Below are 23,036 nucleotides of genomic sequence, written 5' to 3' on the forward strand. Positions count from 1 at the left end.
ACCATGATTTCCATAGTCTCTGCAAGACTGTTAGAAAACTCATGCTGCCATTAACGACCATTACCCAGAAGTGGTCTGAAGGGGGAGTGGTTTGGAAGAAATATTATTTATTCTGGAAGAAATATTGTTTTCCTTGTTCTACTAGGACTGAGGAACTTGTAGTATTAGGCAAATGTCTTATCTAATTGCTCCAGTGAGATTTTTTTTCCCCTGGAGAAAGTGGACACTCACACCTTAATGAACACAATAGATTGTCTATATTTTTTTCTTCCATTTATAAAGATTATATCAGTAAGCTTTGCAATACTGCACTAACAATTGACAGATAAAAGAAATTGTTAGTCAGATGTCCATAATCCAGATTTTTAGTTCTTTTTTTTCCTTTGTCTTGCCTGTTCTTAAGGAAATGCACTTCAAATAAGTACTTTCACTAAAGCATGACCTAGAACCTGGGAAAAAGAATAAATGTCAGTAATCAGTTCTACTGTTGGTTAAGAGAATGAGATGGCAATAATTTGAAAGGAGATTTCCTCCATCACAGTTATTGTGGTCACCACCGCCATCCCCAACACCACCACCACCGTCACCATCACCATCACTACAACCACCACTGCTGCCATCACCATCATCACCACCACCTCCACTGCCAGCAGCATCAGCATCACTACTACCATCTCTATCACCATCATCATCATCATTACTACCACTATCACCATTGTTAACATTATCAACCACTACCATGTACTAGAAACCATGTTGGGTGCTTTTTTTGCACTATTTTAATAAGCCTTATCTTTCATATGAAGTAGGACCTTTGCTTACTATGCTCCTCTCTGCCTCTTCCTGGTTAACACAGACCTGTCTTTCAGACAACACTTCCCTCAAGGAGACTCTCTGATCCTGTGTCCTTCTGTGCCCCTTTACCTATCTCTAGTACTAAACTGCTAATACTGGGAGGGCAGGGGTGTTATCACTTTTTGTTCACCAGACAGTGTGTAGCATATAGCTAGGGAGCCAAGATTCCATTCCAGTACTTTTCTGGCACTGGAGATTTAACCACAGCTATTCTACTTTTCTTGCTTCTTTCTCTGCCTTCTTGGTCCTCTTCTTCATCACATCACAATAGCTCCACATTTAAACTGAGTTCAGTTCCAGATAACACACACAAAGCACCAAGGGCTAACTATTATTACTAAGATTATCATCCTGCCCACTTCCAGTCTGTGGGTAAGGTTATGTCATGTCAGATGTGTAGTTGTGGCATTTGGATTAGCCAGGGCCCCTGCCAATGGAACTGGTAATTTAAGACTAACAATACTGATCCAGAGAGGAAAGAACAATATGGAGAATTGAATGAAATTTGTTAAACTAATAGTTTATATTGGCTATAGAAAAGGAAAAAGACCAAAAACCAATTATACAAATAGTATTGGTGGAGTGAGGATTCTGGTTAGAGGGAGCTTCAACCAATGAGGAAAACTGGGGAGCTGTTTGAATGGTTGTAAGTAGAGGCATAATGAAATTTTGAATACACTGCCCTCAAAACTGAGAAGGGTTGAGGGTAGTGAATGGGAGAAATATAGAGTACCTAGAAAAAATTCTGCAAGTAGATGGTAGGTATTAGTAAAAATATCAAGTGTGATGGGAATTCACTGCAAACACAGTGATTGATCCAAATGGTAGATGACAAGGATAATTATTGGCTAAAATGATGATGATGAATTAAGATAAAGCATGTTTGCCTCATGTTTGTTTCTTTTTCTTTTTTGTTTTCTTTCTTTCTTTTTTTATTAGTGTTTTCAAGGGCGGTTTGGATGGAAACTGAAAACATTGACGATACTATAACTCTCAAATTAAAAACTGAAAAGGAAAGCTATAAGAAGGATCAAATACCCTCTTAAATGTATTAAAATCATTATAACATGACAAACTCTGCACTTACAAAGTCAAATTGTGAGGAATAAATGAGAAAATTTTATATATCTATGTACATGTTGCAAAACAGAGAAAAATCAACATATCCTAGAAATTGGTGCTATAATTGCAGGTTTAATTTTACCAGTGGTTATATTTCTCATAGTTTCCTGTGTTGGAGTTGATGGCATGGGAATGAATGACCACAGAATTAGTAATTATCCTATAATTTAAAAAGCGTGGTCAAATTTGTTTCTGTTAGCATTAAGTTTTCCACTTGCATAAAAACTTACTACACAAAAGATTTGGGGAAAATGGATCAATCTTATGTTTCCTTGTGTTAGAAGCTGGTGGAGATAATGATATCATTAAAATCACTATCCTTATGAAAAAAAGAAGAGTGATGGCTCATTTATATCTCTAAACTACTACACTCATTAAACTCTACTCTTGAGATCTGGGGAGAATACAATAAAAAGTTTTTGAATTTTAATTTTGCACAGTAAAACTGATTCAGATTATTCTGGTCATTCTGTTTATTGATAGCACAGAATGATTTAAAATAAAAAGATGAAAGTCCCCATATAATATTCCACCCACAGTAAACTCATGCTCCCATATAGTTACATAACTTTCCCTTGATTCGAATTCCTCAGAGCAGGAAAATTGCAGTTATTTCCTTATACCTATGATTTTGCCAAGTGCAGAGAAGGTACCCAATGAGAATTTGTTGATGAGGATGGATACACCCATGTGTGTTGAAATTAAAATTTTGGAGCACTGATTTAATGGCTAACTACCTGAGAAGGAATGTAAGTAAGGAGACCTGGATTCACTATCACAGAGAGTAGTCACTATGTCATTTCATTTTCTCACTTAGATGTGCCCTGGTTTCCTAAAAGCAAATGACAGTGGATGTGGCTGGTGTTGGAGAAGCAGGAAAGTGAGGTGCTTTTCTAGAACTTTTATCACTTCATCTCTCTGGTCCTGAGACTCCTTGCCTGGAACATGTCAATTCTTATTGCCTGTCAGTGATGGTAGGTGGGTGGTGATGCGCTCTGTCTTCCAGAGAAACTTGGAGGTGCACAGTCAGTGCCTGGATGGAACAGCTGCGGCAAAGTGCGTGCATCTTCTTCCTGCCTGCTAGACCTAGAAAGAAAAGGGAGGACAGAGGCTCTGAGATGTTTGAGAAGCCAAACACCTAGAAGGACAAGGAGCTTAGTGAGAAGTTCACTGCCTTCACTACAAGGAAGGCAGGGACACCTCATTCTTTAATTTTTAGAAGGAAGACCAGCCCCTCAAAGGATAGACTTAACCACTATGAACACAACTAGTTCTTTAGGTATTGGAGTAATTATCCCTTTTGAACTTGAAAGTAATAAAGAATTATTCTTTTAATTCCAAAAATAACACATGGTAACTGCAAGTATTTCACACAAAGAAATTGTAAAGAAGATAAAAATCACTTGGAATCGACCTGAAATTATAACATTTAATCTTTTGGAATAAGCTCTTCTTTTTTACATGAATAAATTAATAAATACTTAAAAGTAAATGGGATAGGGGATCCCTGGTGGCTCAGCGGTTTAGTGGCTGCCTTTGGCCCAGGGCATGATCCTGGGGTCCTGGGATCGAGTCCCACATCAGGTTCCCTGCATGGAGCCTGCTTCTCCCTCTGCCTGTGTCTCTGCGTCTCTCTCTCTCTCTCTCTCTGTGTGTGTGTGTGTGTCTCTAATGAATGAATGAATGAATAAATAAATAAATAACATCTTTTTAAAAAAGTAAATGGAATCATAAAGTACATATTGTTTATAACCATATTTTTCCCTCTTTATATATTGTGATCACTATCCCATATCCTTAAATGATTCTTAATGACTGTGCTGTACAGCTATGTTTGTCTAAACCCTATTTTTGACTATCTGGGTTATTTACAATTTAAGAATGAAAAATGTTGCAAGGGAAAAATCCCCTTGTCAATAAATCCTATGTACCTTTCTGAGTATTTCCTTATGGTACCTTTTCTACAGTAATCATTTAAAAAATTATAATCAGATAGAAAACACTTTTTAAAAATATTTAATAAGAAACTAAGTAGCTGGGGCACCTGGGTGGCTCAGCAGTCGAACATCTGCCTTTGGCTAGGTCGTGATCCTGGGGTCCTGGGATTAAGTCTCTCATCGGGCTCCTCTGCTTCTCCTTCTGCCTATCTTTGTGCTTCTCTCTCTGTGTCTCTCATGAATAAATAAAATCTTAAAAAAAGAAACTAAGCTTAATGAAAAAATAAAATGTTCCTGTTGTTATATATAAATATATATTATATCTATCTATCTATCAATCAATCAATCAATCAATCTATCTATATCTATGTTTAAAAGATTATTTTCACAAATGCCGTTGACCACACACATGCATATATGGACACACAGTAGAAAAGCTCAATAAAATTAAGAACATTGCAGGCCTTTCTTAAAAGCATTGGTGGCAAAACCTCCCACCCTTAACTCTCCTGTGCAGTCACCAGTGAATTGTGACCAGGCAAATCTGAGACAGAACACCTTATTTAAAAAGCATCACCTGAAAAAAAAAAAAAAAAAAGCATCACCTGGGGTTAGGTTGCCCTGGAGAGTGGTGGATTTGTGAGAAGGAGAATAATGAAGTGAAGTCCAATTTGATAAAATTTCCCATTCCTTACTTCACTTTTTTTTGGTCTCGGGGCAAGAAAGGAGAAGAACAATTTCCAGAACTGATTTACTGAGATTTTCCACAGCCTGGCATTTTGCTCATTTGCCCTCAGCCTGGCACTATTACAGCTCTATTCTTTTAACTTCTTGGTCCCTGTCTTTCACTTAGGATGGAAACGGGGATCTCAAAGTGTGTTCTTGCATTGCCTCTGAAAAGGTTTTGCAGTTTTCAAAAGAAGTTTAGCAAATCACTAGATATTAAATTCTACCCATGTCATTACTCACGTGCACCATTGAAGAGCTTTAAAACTAGAAGTGAGGAAGCAGATTTTATTTTGCTAACTGGTAAACCTGCCACAAGCTTTGAGCAAACTCTTGGGGAGAACCTGTCCCCATGTGACTGCTTCCCAAGCCATCCTGATGTGGCCACACTGGGGCAGCAGGATGGGGACCTAGAATAGTGGCAAGGGGAAGAGAAGGGATGACAGGAACCCAAAACTGAAAAGGGGGAGGCTCACTCCAGAAGAATGTCAGTGCTGGGCTAGAATAGTGAGCCCTTTGGCATACCCATGCTCCGCTAACATCAGGACTATACATAGGCCAGCATAGGGTAAAAACCAGGATGGCGGTGATGTCGGTAAAATGTTGTATCTTGGCTCTTCAGTCATTTTCTACCTTTATCCTCCCGTGGTGGCTTTATTTTACTCACAAGCTCAATTTTTTATATTTCTGCACTATCTAGACTTTTCTCTCCAGAAAGAATCTGGTAAGTTTTTTTACCCCCATGCCTTAGCAGAAGGCAAGTGTTGGTAAACTGGAGTAGGAGGCAAGGATGAGGCATCTGCCTTGCATCTGGAATTCTGCAGTCAAACAAGACTCCCTTTCTTCTTGTAAGGAAAGTAATGATGGCTCTTTTTACTTCTACCATCCATGCAGAATGATAGGCTGTTGGTGAATATGGAATAGGGGTGGAGTAGGTGAATGGTCATTTCAAATTATAAGTCATGATACTTAAAAAATGAATCTCTTGCTCCACATCAGCATTTTCTGTGCATGTCCATTTGAAGCAAGAATAGAAGTGATATAATAACAAAGATCCAAGTTGATCAGCAGATATAATGACTCTTTTCTCCCCCTCTCTTCTGGGTATCCTTGAACTCTGATTCTTTGGACAGTCTTGCTCATTTGTTTGGCATGGTATAAAGACCCACCCTGGAACTCACATTCAACTGTTGCTGCTGCCTGGTTCTGTGATTTTTAATACACCTCCTGCTTAAGTTTTTCAAAGTCACTACTAGGGTCATTCCAAAATGTTAATAGCATGCACCTTCCATTGGCTGAAAAGCAATATCCTTGAAGCATACATTAATTCATAGGTAATGGAACTGTATATTAAGTTTTTTTCTAATCAGTTTCAGCAGAGGTGCTGTGAACTGCAGCTCAATAAGCAAAGGAGATTAGTAAATCTGAAGTGATGGAGAGCTAATTTATTGAACTTCTTAAAACCTGCCATTCCAGGTTTGTTGCAAGGGTGCTGGGTAGAAAAGTTCAGGAAGGGGAAGCAGCCAGAAGTTCAGTATGCAGCACTGACATGAGCCAGGCACAGGAAGCTGGTGAGACCCATCTGATCTGTGCAGGTGTGGCCCATGCCCAGATGAGGAGGTTCCCTGGGGTGTTCCTTCTGAAGATAGAGGATGGCCAGATTAGAGTCTAGAGGTAAGAATCCCAACAAGGTGACTTATTTTGATGTATCAAGTCCCAAGAAACCTGGACTTTTACAAACTCATTTCTTCATATTCAGATTTTATATAGTTTGTCTGAACGGCTGTGAGGAAATGAAAAGAATTAACTCTAAGATGGGGACTCTGTCAGTCTTTGAGTTACTGTCATTGAAACTTCAGCCATGTAAGAGGAATGTGTTTCTCTCGTGTGTTGTAGCCTAGCATTAGCTGTGTGGCACCTACCTCTGCACTCCTGGCCAGGCATGCCCTATCTATTTGGATATCAAGTCAGTCTGAAATTCATCTCTATTGATCATTCCACAGTGAAGTGAATTATTTCCATGATTTTGAAGTCAGGATTTATGTGGGTTCAATTGAGGTCAACCTAGAGTTGCTGAAAAGTGGGAGGGTTTCTTTTTCTTTAGGCTGAGGAGTGATTTTCAAATGCTCATTAGCAGTAGAATCTTCTGAAGAAACAATTTTATACAGAATCCCAGTATTAAAAAAAAAGATAAAAGTGTATATTCTCTGCTACCCCTGGAGTTCAACCATGAAACTTTACCCTAAGACAGCGTGAAGCCTTCTTGGGGTGAGATACACTAACCAACGTGGAAAATTCCTCTCCAAATATGTACGTGAGCAGAACCTGCCTGTGCTAAGTGGTAGCACATGGAAAGAACCTGGCAACATTGAAGGATGTCATAGGGAGCAACTCTTTGAAAGTCATTTTTGTGTTTACTGTAAGGATGTTGTTAAGGATGTGGTTGATGACATCCCACAGTATTTCCTTTGTGAAGATCTGCTGAAGAAATTTTTCTCTTCCCTCAGGACTGCGATTAACCACATTTCTCCTGAGCAACTCGGTAGTTTACGTATTATAGGTACCATAAATTGTGGCCTATCTGTATGCACACCTATAGGGTAAGGGTCTCAAATGTTACTGCACACTTGAATCATTTGGGGAGCTTTTTAAGTGCAAATTCCCAGGATCATCCCCCCATTTGCATTGGAAACTCAAGAAGGACACTTTTTAAAGTTTTCTGAGTGATTCTAATGTGAAACCAGGGTTTGAGAACCAGTGCTGTGAGTCCTTTTGGCATATATTATTGGTTTTTTCCTTTTGCTATCCAATTGCCCAATTTGTTTGTTCCTTACATCTCTTCTTTGAAAGTGAATGGATGTGCACACACACACACGTATGCATTAGTTGATGATGATTAAATAAATGAATTTAGGAATAGTTATTATTTTCTTTTAGACTGAAATTCACTTATTCTTTCCATATCCCCCTATAGTACACATGCTAGTTTGGGTTCTCCAAGAAGCAGACCAAGATGGGATTAAATGTGTAATAAATTTATCTAGGGAGATGCATGGGAGGGAAAAAATGCAGAGGGAGCTGGGAAGACAGGGAGAGCCATAAATGTTGGCTGTAGTCCTGATCTTTGAAGAAAGAAAGGAGAAAAGGGTGGGGAAGAGTCTCACTTGATGGTGCAGTTCTGGGTACATTTGGCAAGGCCCATAAGGAGCCCTTGAACCCAAGTCACTAGTCAGAGGAGCTGAAGGCTTTCAGGGATACGTCAAACTTAGCATCTTGTAATGCTAAGCCATAGCCTGGGAGCATCCAAAGGAAGGGTGGCCTTGTGCTAATGGGATAGTGGAGTCCTAAGCATAGCACCTGGACCCATAGGTCAACTCAGCTTCCTGTAGTTGGAGATCTGGGAGACATATTTTTATGGTGGCCACAGCACCTCATTGAATTCCTTTCCCACTCTAATTCTTCCCATCATTTGGACTAAGAAATAGCAAAGAGGGGCACATCAGTGGATCAGTTGGTTGAGTCCCCAACTCTTGATTTCAGCTTAGGTCATGATCTTGGAGTCATAAGATTAAGCCCCCTCTTGAGCTCTGCACTGGATATGAGCCTGCTTGTGATTTTCTCTCCCTCCTTCTCTGCCCCTTCCCCACTTCACATGCACACACGCATACTCACTTTCTCTAACAACAACAAAAAGAAAATAGTAAAGGATTACAATGGATGAGGATGTATCACAGAAGGATGAAAGAAAGCATCGGAGCCATGAAAGTGACAAATGAGGATGCATGAAGGTGGCTGCAGGGGGCAGAGTGGGTGTTGCATAGAACATTAGTCCTGGTCTAGCAACAGAGCAAACTGAAGCAAGCCAGGTGGGGGCAGAAATGACAACCGAGAGAGAGTGATGCTTCCAGAATGAACAACTTGGGCAAGCAGTGAAAAGGACTGTGCCAGTTAGACCTCTGAAGAAGCCATCGGATTACTAAATGGATGTCACCTGTACATAAGAAATGGAGGCCGAATTCAACCGGGGGCGGGAGGGCAACCTCACACCCATTTCTTCTGCAAAGCACATTTTGAGAGGCACCATTTCTTTAAGTTAGTTGTTTTGCTTCTTGGTTTCAATCATAATCACTTAGGAAGCATAAATATACTAATGACTGAGACCCTATTGGAATAATTAAATCAGGATTATTTTAGGGCAAGTGCAGACATCTGGATATCAGTAGTTTTAAAAGCCCCTCAGGTAATGGTTTAGCTCAGATTTAGCTGCGTTGGCAAGTGGATCCAAAAACTATTAATGGTTTTTGCAAAGGGTCCATGAATAAAATGTACATTTATTCATATAAATATCTGAGAATAATTTGAGGATCCGGCATTGTATAAGGTGCTTCAAAGTGCTAAGGTTTAACATTTAAATAGTCCATGAAAATCATATTTTCAGCCTGACTCTCCCTGTTTGCATCAAAGACCATAATAAAAAAACATTATCTGCTCTATCACACCAAAATTATGGAAAGAACCACTTTCTGTTCTTTTCTTACATTCTTCTGAAAGCAGGGCAAAAATGGATTTTCATTTCTTAACAGGCCAAAGCAGATATGAAACAAGGACATATAGGTCTACTGCATGGGCAACACCTTCATGATAGTTCGTCTCAACAATTATTTATTACATATTTACCCTGTGCCTGGTGCAGTGCAGGGCACTTGAGTAGATCTCAACTTGGCCACAGGACCCAGCCAAAATGAGAATGGGAGGGCCTGGAGGTGTAGTTCTAACAAAGGCTGAGAACTTCCTAGTGGAAATGGGAACACCATCTGGATACAAATGAACCACCTGGATGGTAGTCCAACATTGACTAAAGAACTGATGGTAGTAGTGTAGTAGTTTCATCTTCAGGGCAAATCATTGATCATTAATTAAGAGCCAACACTGTGCAGGATACTTCAACTGACTTCATAGGAAAACTCTGGGAATTTGTTTTGTCTGTCTTTTAGGAGTTCCCTGGTGCTGACAGAGAGAGTTAAGTCTCATTTTCCCTGAAAAGTCCGTATGGTAAGCAGAATAATACCCCCCACCCAAGGATGTCCTAATTCCAAAACCTATGAATATGTTGCGTTACATAGCAATTGGGACTTTGCAGGGGAGATTAAGTTAAAGACTGTGAGATGGAGATTATGAAGGTAGGTCCAGTCTAATCACACGTGTCCCTAAAAAAGGCAAACTTTTCCCAGCTGTAGTCAGACAGAGAGATGGCAGTGTGACCTGCCGTTGTTGGCTTTGAAGATGAAGAAGCCATCCTATTCAGGCAGTTCCTGGAAACTAAAAAGGCAAGTAAAAGGATTCTTCACTAGAGTTTCCAGAAATGAAAATGGTCCTGCTGACACCTATTTGGTCCAACAAGACCCACATTGAATTCTGACCTATGAAACTGTAAGATAACAAATTTGCATTGTTAAAAGCCACCGCATTTCTGGTAATTTGTTATAGCAGCCATAGGAAACTAGAATAGTACTTGAGTGATCTCAAATCCATTTGTGGAAAGAAGAGTCAGAATGCTTAACTTTATTGGTTTTTATTTTTAAACTTTTATTTTGACGTAATTTTGGACTTACAAAGAGTTGCCAATAGGGATCCCTGGGTGGCGCAGCGGTTTGGCGTCTGCCTTTGGCCCAGGGCGCGATCCTGGAGACCCGGGATCGAATCCCACATCGGGCTCCCGGTGCATGGAGCCTGCTTCTCCCTCTGCCTGTGTCTCTGCCTCTCTCTCTCTCTCTCTGTGACTATCATAAATAAATAAAAAATTGAAAAAAATATACAAAGAGTTGCCAATAGAACAGTTTCCATATCCCCTTTACTCAGCTTTCCATGATGTGAACATAGTAAACATAAAATAGTAGAATGATCAGGGTTAAGAAATTAATATTGGTGTAATACTATTAAGTAAACTATTGATTTTATATGGATTTTACCAGTTTTTCTACCAAAGTCCTTTTTTTTCTATTCTAGATTCCCACTTTGCATTTAGTTGTCCTGTGTCCTTGGTGTCTTCCAATCTATGACAGTTTCTCAGACTTTCCTTGTCTTTCATGCCTGTTGAGTTTCTTTAATATGGGTTTGTCCAATGTTTTCTTATGATTAAATTGAAGTTATATATTATTGTAAAGAAAACCGCAGAGATGTGCCTTCCTCAGGCCATCATATCAAGGATACAGGATGTTGATTTATCTTATTACTGGTGATGCTAAGCTTGATCACTTGGCTATAGGCCTTTTTACCATAGTTTCATCTTTCACTTAAAAATATATTTTAGGAGAGGTACTTTAAGACTATATAAATATTTGGGGGGATCCCTGGGTGGCGCAGCGGTTTGGCGCCTGCCTTTGGCCCAGGGCGCGATCCTGGAGACCCGGGATCGAATCCCACATCGGGCTCCCGGTGCATGGAGCCTGCTTCTCCCTCTGCCTGTGTCTCTGCCTCTCTCTCTCTCTCTCTCTCTCTCTCTCTCTCTGTGTGACTATCATAAATAAATAAAAATTAAAAAAAAATTAAAAAAAAATATTTGGTTTCTCCTTAAACATTTGCCCACTAATTTTATTATCCATCCATGATTATTCCCAGCAGCAATTACTATTCAGATATGATCATGGAGACTTTATAGTTCCCTTATTCCTTCCACATTTATTAGTGGGAGTTCTGTAAGGAAGTGTTGTCTCTTCTTTACCTTTTATTTGTTTATTTATGAACTCAAGGATATTTATTTAGTCCTTTGGGTTATGATCCAATCCTATTGTTAATTATTTTGTTGCTAAAATTGTTTCAGAGTTGGGCATTAGGAACTCTTTTCAAGTAGGCTCCTGTGCCCTTTCAATGTGCCTTTATTGTATTTTCTTTTTCTTGGTTTTTTTTTTTTTTTTTTTTTTTATTTTTTAGTACAGCTCACCTTGACTTTTCCCTCCCCCAGGAAACAACCAAGATCTGGGCACTAGGCGTGCTTATTGCTACTGGAGTGTCATTACTTCTAAGCCCTCATTGCAGACAAAGCTAGAGATATGAATATGTAAAGTAACACATGCACATATACACATTTATATATACTCTGTGTGTGTGTATTTTAAATCAGTTCATACTGTTTTCTCTAACTCCAATCCTGCATCATATGGTTTGTTTTAACTTCCTCCCTTTTCTTATTTAGAATTTATGTTTCCAACTGTGAGAAACCAGGCTATAAATATATTTACTTACTTTATGTTTTTAAGACAAGTATATTTTACTTGCAAATCTCCCTCCTCCATTGACCATATCACTGACCATTCCAGGCTGTCAGTTGCCTTGGTTGGGTTCTAGGTGGAATGTTGGGGTGTTCCCAAGGTTTTGTTGTGGCTGGTGGTTCCATGGTTACTGGGCAGAACCCAGTGGTAGATCCATGCCATGGAGGAGCTGTTATCTTCTACAAAGTTTGGATTTGGGCTGATTCTTGGGAAGCTGGGCAAGGTGGTGGAGAAAATGCTGCCCAATTATCTGAGTCCACAACTGGCTTTCCACAACATCCAGTGGGAAATAGTGATGTGTCCACTTGTCATCACCTTATTGGTGGGTCTCTTATTTCTATTCAGACTTGTTCAGTCTGTTAGAAGCTGGCTTTATGTAAGACATGAAAAGCAGCTTTCAAAAATGCTGGTTACATGGATTAGAGAGAAAGTCCAACTAGTTGACAAGCTGAGGGCTACTAAAGAGGATACTGGGGTTAAACCCTTTTCAGAGAATACCAGGCTAGAGAAAGAGTCTTTAAATATAACTAGCCTTATGGACACTTACAGAAAGGTCAAGAGAACCAACTCATTGTTGATGGAAGAATTAACTTCTCTGATTCAAGAGCTGAAAGAAGAGAAATCCAAATGCTCAAAACAAGATGAAGAGATGGTGGAGAAATCCAAATGCTCAAAACAAGATGAAGAGATGGTGGAGATATTTAAAATGCCTGAGGCCCCAAAAGACATCATGAGACTCACTACGTCACAAGGAGCTTTTCCAAACTTGCCAGAAGGTCCCTTCCCCAAGAGTGGCCCTAGGTTTTGAGGTGTTGTGCCTTCCAGAGCTGAACTCCATTAGAAGGTTGTTGAGGCCTGCAGATCCAGGAGAGCCCCCCTCTCATACGTAGTTCCTCTACCTTCACGTGCCAGATGCAACAGTGGGTTGTTTCATGGTTCATTTCTCCAAATCTAAAGAATATTGGACTTCCTGGACCAAAACACAAAATAAAGGACTTTCTCCTCAGGCAAAGTTATCAAGAGTATTTATCAAGTACCTTCCAGCTCATTAGCAGTGAAAAAAAGACTATACTTATAAAACTAATCTTTTACTCAAATTAAACCTTCATCAAAAAAAAAAAAAATTAAAAAAAAAACCTTCATCAAACTACATTTCCTAAGATAATCTTTAGTTAATATCATTTCTGTGTTAATCTTATAAGTGAACTCTTTATATTTTATTCTTTATATAAATATTTTAATTATAAATATTCCAATTATAATTTGGAAATATATGCCATGTTAGTTGTCAACAATATATTTTTCTAGAGTTTCATTATATGTTTATTCATTAGTTCAACCCTATTATGTATATAAAATAGTTTCAGAGTTGTGAACCCATATCCCTGTGAGGAACAAATTTACCAATACACTGTTTGTGGCAGTTCTTCTTGTATTTAGCCTTACAGTATCCAGTCAAAACACTGTTTTCCAAAGATGCTTAGGTCATCTGTTTTCTTCCCTACTGCTTAATTTTCTAACCATTTTTGCAACTTTTCTATTATTTCAAAATATAATATGACATGCAATTCAGTCACTTTCATGTTCTCAACTTAAAAACATCCCTTTTGAGCAGACTAGTGATTTGGAATCTGCTCCAACTTTGTCTTAGAGACTGAGTTTGGAAATCTTGGGCTCTAATACTTTGGGATGCAATGTTTTTATTCTGGGGAAGGTGATAATTCTGTAAAATAAATTCAATAAATCACCAATTTTGGATAGCACATACAGTTCTAGGCACAAGTGTTGATTTCAAGCTACATGGGGATTGCAATACATGCATCTCTCTCTTCCAGCTAGAATCCAAGCTTCCTGAAGACCTTAATTCCATCTTTACATCCTTTAAACAGTCTACCTTGACCACAACAGATGCTCAAAACTTTTCTCTCAGGATAAATAGAAATACAAGATTATAGACACTGAGTGTAATGGGTTTTGTGCTACCAGAAAAAGAGATCATTTCTTCCCCCAGAGCTCTGTTTTCCTGCATCTCCTCCTGTCCCCATCTTGCCCTGGTTATCACTCCTGGTAGGTCTAGACTCAGCTGAAGCATTCTTGGACTTCCTGCTTCCCTCCGTTGTCACTGGGGAGCCCAGACTCTCTCATATGTTTGTGCAGACCCCCTGGATAAAACTTATGACTGTGATGTAACTATTAACTTTCTTGCTCATCTCCCTTGCAAGAAGTCAGCTTTTTGTGTGCTGACTCTGGATCTTCTTCATCTTAGAATCCACAAGCATGTGGCCTACAGGGAATAGATGCTCAACAGGGGTTCACTGAACAGATGGATAGCATTAGTAGCTGCAGGAGTGATGTTGCAGGTGCATTAAATAGATTGTCATCTAGTCTTTGGAGCAGGACAGTCTGACCCTTGGAGACAGGTAGGCATTTGCAAATAAAATTCAAATGTAAAGCTGTCTATTTTGTGGGCATAAGACTCTTTGGAACCAAAAAATGATTGGAAAGAGTATTTATCAAGTACCTATTATATACCACTTTACCAGATACTTTACACATATTATCCCATTCAGGTGACTTTTTGTCATTGTACAGAAGAAAAGTGTCTAGTGCTGGAAGGTGGGTGGTTAGTAATTTGTCTAGTTTTTACAGCTCTTAATTTCAATCTACTTCCATCTTCCTCTAAAATCAATATACCTCTTCCTATACTATGTTATTTGGAGGGAGAGAAATGTATTAATTTGTGAAATTACTAGAAACGTAAATTGAAGAGTTTTGTTCTGTAAGAATAAGTTAAAATGAATGAAAATCCTTAAATTGTGGCCAAATGCATTTCATTAGCACAGGCGAGGCAAAATCTCCTATTATTGCCAGTGGTACACTTGACAAGTCCACTAAATGATAGTTGAAGTCCTTGAACAATTTTGTTCATTTTTAATAAAGGCTCACAGGATAAAACTGAAAGAATCAAACTTGGCAGGCACCTAGACAATCAATATACCTATTGGAAGTTATAATTGTTAGTTTTGTCTAGAATACATGGGCTGTCACTTTTTTCCCCCAGAAGATTCAAATAGTCAAAAGGTCATGGTACCATCAATTTTGGTACAAGAATCTAGTGGAGCAAAGACTTCCCTTTATCCCTATGGTCTGATTCATTGGATTGGAGCATCTGGGTATCAGAATGTTGTATAACTTTTATTGGGTCTAACCTTGGCTCCCTGGGATTTGACAGAGAATTATGAGGAGTTATATTTAAAATACAACTTCTTTCCAATAGATTTTTTTTAGCTTCTTTATGGAACATGGTTTTTGGTCAGCAAATTATGATTAAAGGGGGAAATTAGTTATACTTCAAAGTTTTCTCCAAATATTGTGTTGCAACTGGTTTTGCTTTCTAGCCAACTTTGTGTGCTTGGCAAGCAAGTTATCAGCAAGAGCATCTTCAAATGAAACACTTGCTTTCACTTCCCCATGGGTGATCACTCTTCCACTTCAGAAGACATTCATTGCCCCTCAAGTTAGACATGCAAGAGGTCAGGCCAATACTTCCCAAGCACAATGTCCCACTCTACAATGTCTAATTCTACTGTTTCAAGCTGATTATAATGTTTTATTACATCCTGTGACAAACAACTTTCTTCCTCAGAACAAAGAATAATTGTGAATGAGGAAGTGGAAAATAATTTAAAGCATTTACTGGATGAGGAATATAAACAAGTAAAAAACATGAGCCAGAAAAATGGTTAGCACTCATTTGTAAGCCTTTTTTACTGCAGCCAATCTATCTAAAGAATCATAACTGAACTGATAAATTCGACAATTTTTCTTTAAGGAGTGAAAAAAAAAACGCTTAGCTTCCTTTCTCCTTTACTCATGATTATATAGAAGCATTTTGGATGATAGACTAAATGAAAGACAGACAGAAAATCTACAAAATAACCTAAATTTGGAAGAAAATTATGGGGCTACCTTTTGGCATAAGATATACTCATGAAAAATAAAAAATCTACCCTTTGAGTGGAGGAGTAATTTTAATAGTTTGTTGAAACTAAAGTCTTACAGCTGTGCTTGGTAAGCTTTTTTTTCTATTCTTTTTTTTCTCATGCAAATAAAACCAAGAAAAACATACAGCCATGCAAACCCCACCTCAGGCAAGTCTGAGAATATATTATTTCTCAGAACTCAGTTGGATTTATGGTCTATCTAATGTGGACTCTGCTCTTAGAAGATAAATATAGGAAATAATTTCAAAAGGATAACACATTTGCTTAAAACAAACACAGTTTTCTGGCTCTTCCTTTCCCTTACCATGCCTCTAGCTTTAGATTTTATTATCCTTGTTCCTAATTTTTTCTCTGTACTTCAGCTCTAGGCCCTAAATGGGTTCCGGGTATACATTATACACTCAGTAAATTTTATGGAGTAAATTCATGAGTTTTGGGGAAAATAAAATCCTCCTTGTTGTACACAGGCAAAAGCTGTTTATTATTACTCAGATTTTCTCCCAGCATAAGCCAGGCCTCCATTATTATAAGACATGGTTCTATTCCAATCACCAGTGCATCACTGTATCACTTCAACACCAGAGCTGCAACATTGAAGCGCCCGTTTGGGGACCAGTAATGGACACACTTGAGCCAAATCAGGTCCAAGCACAACACACTCAGAGCTGCTCTCAATATCGCTAATAGAGGAGATAGGAGATCACACTGGTAATTTAACTAGAAAAAAGAATTGCAAGGACCACTTTTTCTCCAAGCCCTCTTCCCATAATCCAGTACACACCGCTCACATGCACTCACACCCACACCCACAATACATGTGAATATTAGCTATTTACACACATGCTACAGTAGCTCTCTGTTGTTTTTGCTTGATCAATATTCTTTACCCTTCCTCTGATAATAGAACACTATCGCTTAGGAATCAGCTCTCTCTCACTCTCAGAACATATTGTTTTTGTGTGGCTAACCACATCCCTGCCCAGAGAAGAGCTAATCATCATCATTCTTATCATCTTTATCATAACAATAATTAACGTATCTGATTTATTGGGTGTGCCCCAATAAATTTATTGGGTGATTTATTGGGTGCACCAGATTTGTTCTAAGCATGTTATATTAGCTCTTTTGACTTTTACAGTACTCATCTAAGGTTGAACTCTTACCTCCTTTTTGCAGATAAAGAAGATGATTCACAGAGCACACCACCAATATGTAGAGGAAGTGAGATCTGAATCCAAGCCATCTAGTTTTGGAGCTCCATGTTCTTAATCATATGTTAAAATGCCCTGGGCTAGGTCATTCAGTGTTTCTTATACTTAGCCATGGCAATTGCTTAACATGTGGGCATGTGACCTAAACTTGGTCATTGAGAGCCTTCCATGGACCCAGACTGAAGAAATCAGGAAAGATAATATGCTCTTTTTTGCTGGAGTGCTAAGCTGGTTTGATGTGGGTCTGCAGCTACTTGTGACCTTCTTTCCCTTTCTGGGAAAGGATATGTCTGACAATGATGGCATCACGGATGAAAGCAGAACTTAGAGAGAAAAAGATTCCTAAGGACATCATTTGAGCATCTGGTTCTCTATATACCCAAAGTTAAACATTGCTTATTTTGCTTAACTCCGCATAAATTAAGTTTCTTTTTCCAGCTAGAATTTTAGTTGATACACACTAGAATCTTACCTGATACACACACATATATGCTCTGTCCTCTTGTCACAGTAAATGATATTTTCTAAAATTCCTTGCAGTTCTAGCAGTTTGTCAATCAACTGTTGTTAGAAAGAGTCCTGTGGTTAAATGCAATTCCTTTCCTCTATATCTATCACCTGGCTATATTCTTTCTTCCCTGTATGCATCTCTAAATAATCTTTTCATTTAGCCAAAGTCAGCTATCTGTTTTGTTAGGATGTTTACAGATTTTTCTCTTTTGGTCTGAATTGTAGAAATCTCAGATTCTGTCTACTTTTAATATGACCAATAACAGGTAGAGTCACGGGGCTCAAATTGGAGACACTGTATAGCATACTTCAAGTTTGACTTGGCCAGTGGTCTCAGCAAGGCTTCAGTGGAATTGAGGTTTCATAGGCAGAGATTGACTAAAGCAGAACCACAGGAGGTACCAACAGATCGGACGGGCTGTGGGTTGCTTACACACAAGAGTCAAGACCAGAGAAGAGTAAGACAGACTAAGGCTGAGGCTGGATCAAGAACACAGAACAAGAAGGAGTGTTCAAGAAAGTGGCATAGAAGGATTCTGAACTCACCTCCTCCCATGAGCACAGCACATTTATAGCTACATATGGAACAATCCCTCTGAAAGGATCTGAAATCTAGCCGAATAGTGCTTCTACAACCAGAGATGAAAGGGCGACATCAAGACAGGTAGGAGAGTTGGAGACATGATCCCTGAGAAGCGAGGAATTTGCACTCCACGTAAGGCACCCAACCCATGGGAAGATGGGCCCTCAAAGCATCTGGCCTTCAAAACCAACAGGGCTTACTTCCAGGTGAACCACAGAGCTATTGGGAACAGAATATCTGCTCTTAAGGGTCTTGTACATAGACCCATTCACCCTGAGATTCAATGTGATATCAATGATTTGAAAGGAGCCTAGACCATATGCAAAGGAGACTCATTTGTTAATCTTAAAGCATCCTCCAGAGAGACAAAATTTGGGGGACTCTTTTCAGGGATGGGGCACTCATGGGTGCCATTTTTATGGTCTTCTGCTTTGTTGGGGCTAGTGCTGATGGGTGCCATTTAGCACCCTTTAGCCTGTCAGCTTTGGTGGAATAGTCCCACTCCTGAATGCTGCAGCCATGGGGCTATATAGCCACAGCCAGGCCAACCAAGTGCCCTGTCAATCAAGTGTCATGGCTGTGGCCTGCAGGTATGCACAGCCCACACAAGGGGATATCCCTTGAGCATCTGGCCCTGGAATTTTGAACCCCATGGTTCTGAAACACTTATAGAGATAGTCCTTGGCCACCCTCAGGGCATTTTACAAAGAGCAGACTGAAACATGTCCCCAGTCTTCATGTGAAAAAAGTCTATTTTCTTGTTCTGGAACTTTAGCCTGAGGGGCAGGCTTAGGTTTGCCACATATCTAGAGGCTACAGAGATGCTCTCAGAGAACATGGGCAGGGATACACAATATTAGCACCCTCCCTTAGCTCACCAGAGTTCTCTGATACCTCCTGGAAAGGAGCTTATACACACATCTAAAGCCACAGTTTTTGCAACAGTCACCCAGGAGACACTTCTAGATCTCCTTGTCTAGAAGTCAGCACAGTTTATGATTCAGACCTACAAGACTATATATATATATAAAATATATGTATTTAATAATATATAATATATAAATAATATATATAAAATATATTATAATATATAGTATATATAATATATATAAAATAAGATATATATCTTAAAAGCTGTTGCCTGAGGATCTGGCTTACAGTTAGCCTGAAACTAGGCACTGACTGAGATTGCTCCCTTTAGAACACTAACAGGTATTGGCACACCCTCAAAAACTGGAACCATTCAAGAACAAAACAGGCTACTTAGACAATCACAAAGTTCTGAGTAAAAAATCAAAGGCTAGGGCAAGGTTGCATAAGATTCATCTCTTACTCAAAGCATTCCTTTAGGACTGAGAGAGAAAGCTATTTTGCCTAACACATAAAAACAAACAGAGTCAAGCAAAATGAGGAGCCAGAAAAATGTGCTTCAAATGAAAGAACAGAATAAAACCTCAGAAAAAGAACTTAATGAAATGGAGGTAAGTAATCTACCTGATGAAGAATTCAAAGTAATGGTCATAAAGTTGCTCACTGAACTTGAGAGGAGAATGAATGAACATGTGAGAATTTCAACACTGAGAAACAATAGAGAGCTGAATAATACAATAACTGAACTGAAAAAAAAAATACTAGACAGTTTCAACAGCAGACTAGATGAAATAGAAGAATGGATCAGTGACCTGGAAGACAGGGCAGTGGAACTGACCCAATCAGTATAGCAAATAAACAAATGAAAGAATTTTTCTAAAAAGGTGGTGCTAGCTTGAGAGACCTGTGAGACATTAAGCAGAATAACATTTGCACCATAGGCCTCCCATAAGGAGACAGAAAAAGGTAGAACTTATTTGAAAAAATAATGGCTGGAATTTTCCCTAACCTGGGTAGAGAAACAGATGTCCAGCTCTGGATATACAGAGATTTCTAAATAAGATGAACCCAAATAAGATGGAACCAAAGATATCCACGCTAAGACTTATTATAATTAAAATATCAAAAGTTAAAGATAGAAACTGTTAAAAACAGCAAGGTAAAAACAACATATTGCATACAACGGAACCCCCATAAGACTGTCAGCTGACTTTTCAACAGAAACCTTATAGGCAGGAAGAGAATGGCATGATATATTCAAAGTGATGAAAGCAGAAAACCAAGTATACTCTTGGTGAGGTTATTATTCAGAATTGATGGAGAAATAAAGAGTTTTCCAGACCAAAAAAAAAAAAAAAAAAAAACTAAAGGAGTTTTTCACCACTAACCCAGCCTTATAAGAAATATTAAAGGGATTTTGTAAAGAAGAGAAAAGAAAAGAAAAGAAAAATACTAACTAGTATTTTTAAAACTAGTGAAACAAATAAAAACAACTGAAAGTAAAAATCTCACTGGTAAATGCAACTATATAGTAAAATAGTGGATTAATCACTTATAAAACCAAAGTGAAATTTAAACCCAAAATATTAAAACTAACTATAACTATAATAATCAGTTAAGAGATACAGAAAATGAAAACATGTAAAATAGTACATCAAAAACAGAACATGGGATGGGGATTAAAATGTAGAGATTTTATTTTATTTTATTATTTTTTTAAATGTAGAGATTTTAGAATGCATTATAGGTTAAGATGCTGTCAACCTAAAATAGACTGTTTTATATATATACATAGGATGTTGCACATGAACCACATGGTAACCACAAAGAAAAAGTCTATAGTAATCACACAAAAGACAATGAGAAAGGAATTTAAATATAACACTAAAGAAAATAACAAAACCACAAAAAAGGAAAGAGAAGAAGAAAGAGTATTACAAAAACAGCCAGGAAATAATAACAAAATGACAATAAGCACATGCTTATCAATAATAACTTTAAATGTAAATGAGCCAAATTCTCCAACCAAAAAACACAGAGTAGCTGAATGTATTAAAAAAACAAGACCCATTAATATTTTCCCTACAAAAGACTCATTTTAGATCTGAGGACACATACAGACTAAAAGTGAAGAGATGGAAAAAAGATATTTTGTGCAAATGGGAGCCAAAAGAAATCTTGTGTAGCAATACTTCTATCAGTATCAGTCAAACAGACTTTAAAAGAAACTGCAATAAAAGACAAACAAGGGCGTTACATAATGGTACAGGGGGTCAATCCAACAAAAGGATAAAACATTTGTAAGTGCTTATGCACCCAACATAGGAACTACTAAATATGTAAACCAAATGTTAACAGACCAACCTACAGGAAGAAACTGACAGCAATATAATAATAGTAGTAGATTTTAATAGCCCACTTACATCAATGGATAGATTATCCAGACAGGAAAAACAGTAAGAAAACTCCAGACTTAACACATTAGACCAGATGGACTTAATATATATATATATAGAACATTCCATCCAAAGCAGCAGAATAAAAATTCTTGCCTAGTGCACATGGAACATTCTCCAGAATATATCATATGTTAGGCCACAAGTCTCCATAAATGTAAGAAGACTGATCAAGTATCTTTCTGACTACATTGTATGAAATTATGGGAAGAAAACTGAAAAATCACAAATATATGGAGAATAAACAACATTAACAACCAATAGGCCAACAAAGAAATCAAAGAAGAAATAAAAAATACCGGGAGACAAATGGAAATATAAGTACAACAGTGCCAAATCTATGCGATAAAGCAAAAGTGGTTTTAAGAGGAAAGTATATAGCAATATATACTTACCACAAGAAAAAAGAAAAATATCAAATACTCTAACTTGACAAAGGAGTTAGAAAAACAATAAATGAAGCCCAAAGTTAGAAGTAAGGAAATAATAAAGATCAGAGTAGAAATAAATGAATAGAGACTAAAAAATCAATAGAAAAAATTAATTAAGAACTGGTTCTTTGAAAAAATAAACTAAATTGACAAATGTTTAGCAGACTGACTCATTAAGAAAAAAAGAGAAGACTCAAATAAAGAAGTTACAACTGATATCACAAAAATACAAAGGATCATAAGAGACTACTGCAAACAATTACAGGCCAGCAAATTGTACAACCTAAAAAAAATGGATAAATTCCTAGAAACGTACTGTCTTCCAAGACTGAATCAAGAAGAAACAGAAAATCTGAAAAGGCTGATTACTAGCAAGAATATTGACTCAGTAATCAAAAACCTCCCCCCAAAAACAAAGTCCAGGACCAGACAGCTTCACTAGTGAATTCTACAAAACATTCAAAGAGTATTTAATACTTATTCTTCTCAAATTCTTTCAAAACAATTGAAGAGGAAGGAATGCTTCCAAATTCATTTTCCTAGGCCAGCATAACCTGATATCAAAACCAGACAAGACCACACAAAAAAAGAAAATTACATGCCAATATTCTTAATAAACATAAATGCAAAAATCCTCAGCAAAATATTAGCAAACTGAATTCAATAGTACATTGAAAAGATCTTATATCACGAACAAGTGGGATTTGTTCCAGAGATGCAAAAATGGTTCAACATCTGCAAATCAATGTGATACACTACTTTAACAAAATGAAAGATCAAAATCATATGATCATCTCAATAAATGCAGAAAAAGCATTTGACAAAACTCAACACTCATTTATGATAAGAATTCCCAACAAACTGACTATAGAAGGAACACACCTCAGCATAATAAAGACCGGATATGACAAACCCACAGCTAACATCATACTCAATGGTGAAAACAATAAATGTATTCAATAAAGTTGCAGGATAAAAATTAATACATAAATCTGTTGCATTTATATACACTAATGATGAGCTATCAAAAAGAAATTAAGAAAACAATCCACTTGCATCAAAA

At 37.8% G+C, this 23,036-nt stretch overlaps 1 long non-coding RNA gene across 1 annotated transcript; it reads right to left on the bottom strand.

Moving 5' to 3' along the window:
* Positions 1 to 1,460: 1,460 nt before the first annotated feature.
* Positions 1,461 to 12,252, bottom strand: LOC140608111 (uncharacterized). Its single transcript, XR_012010089.1, has 3 exons — positions 11,883 to 12,252; positions 10,253 to 10,420; positions 1,461 to 3,063 (listed from the first exon to the last, which is right to left on the bottom strand). It is a non-coding gene; the product is annotated as an uncharacterized lncRNA (long non-coding RNA).
* Positions 12,253 to 23,036: the final 10,784 nt, after the last annotated feature.

This window comes from Canis lupus, chromosome 17 (genome assembly GCF_048164855.1).
Source record: "Canis lupus baileyi chromosome 17, mCanLup2.hap1, whole genome shotgun sequence".
Taxonomy (NCBI): Eukaryota; Metazoa; Chordata; class Mammalia; order Carnivora; family Canidae; genus Canis; species Canis lupus.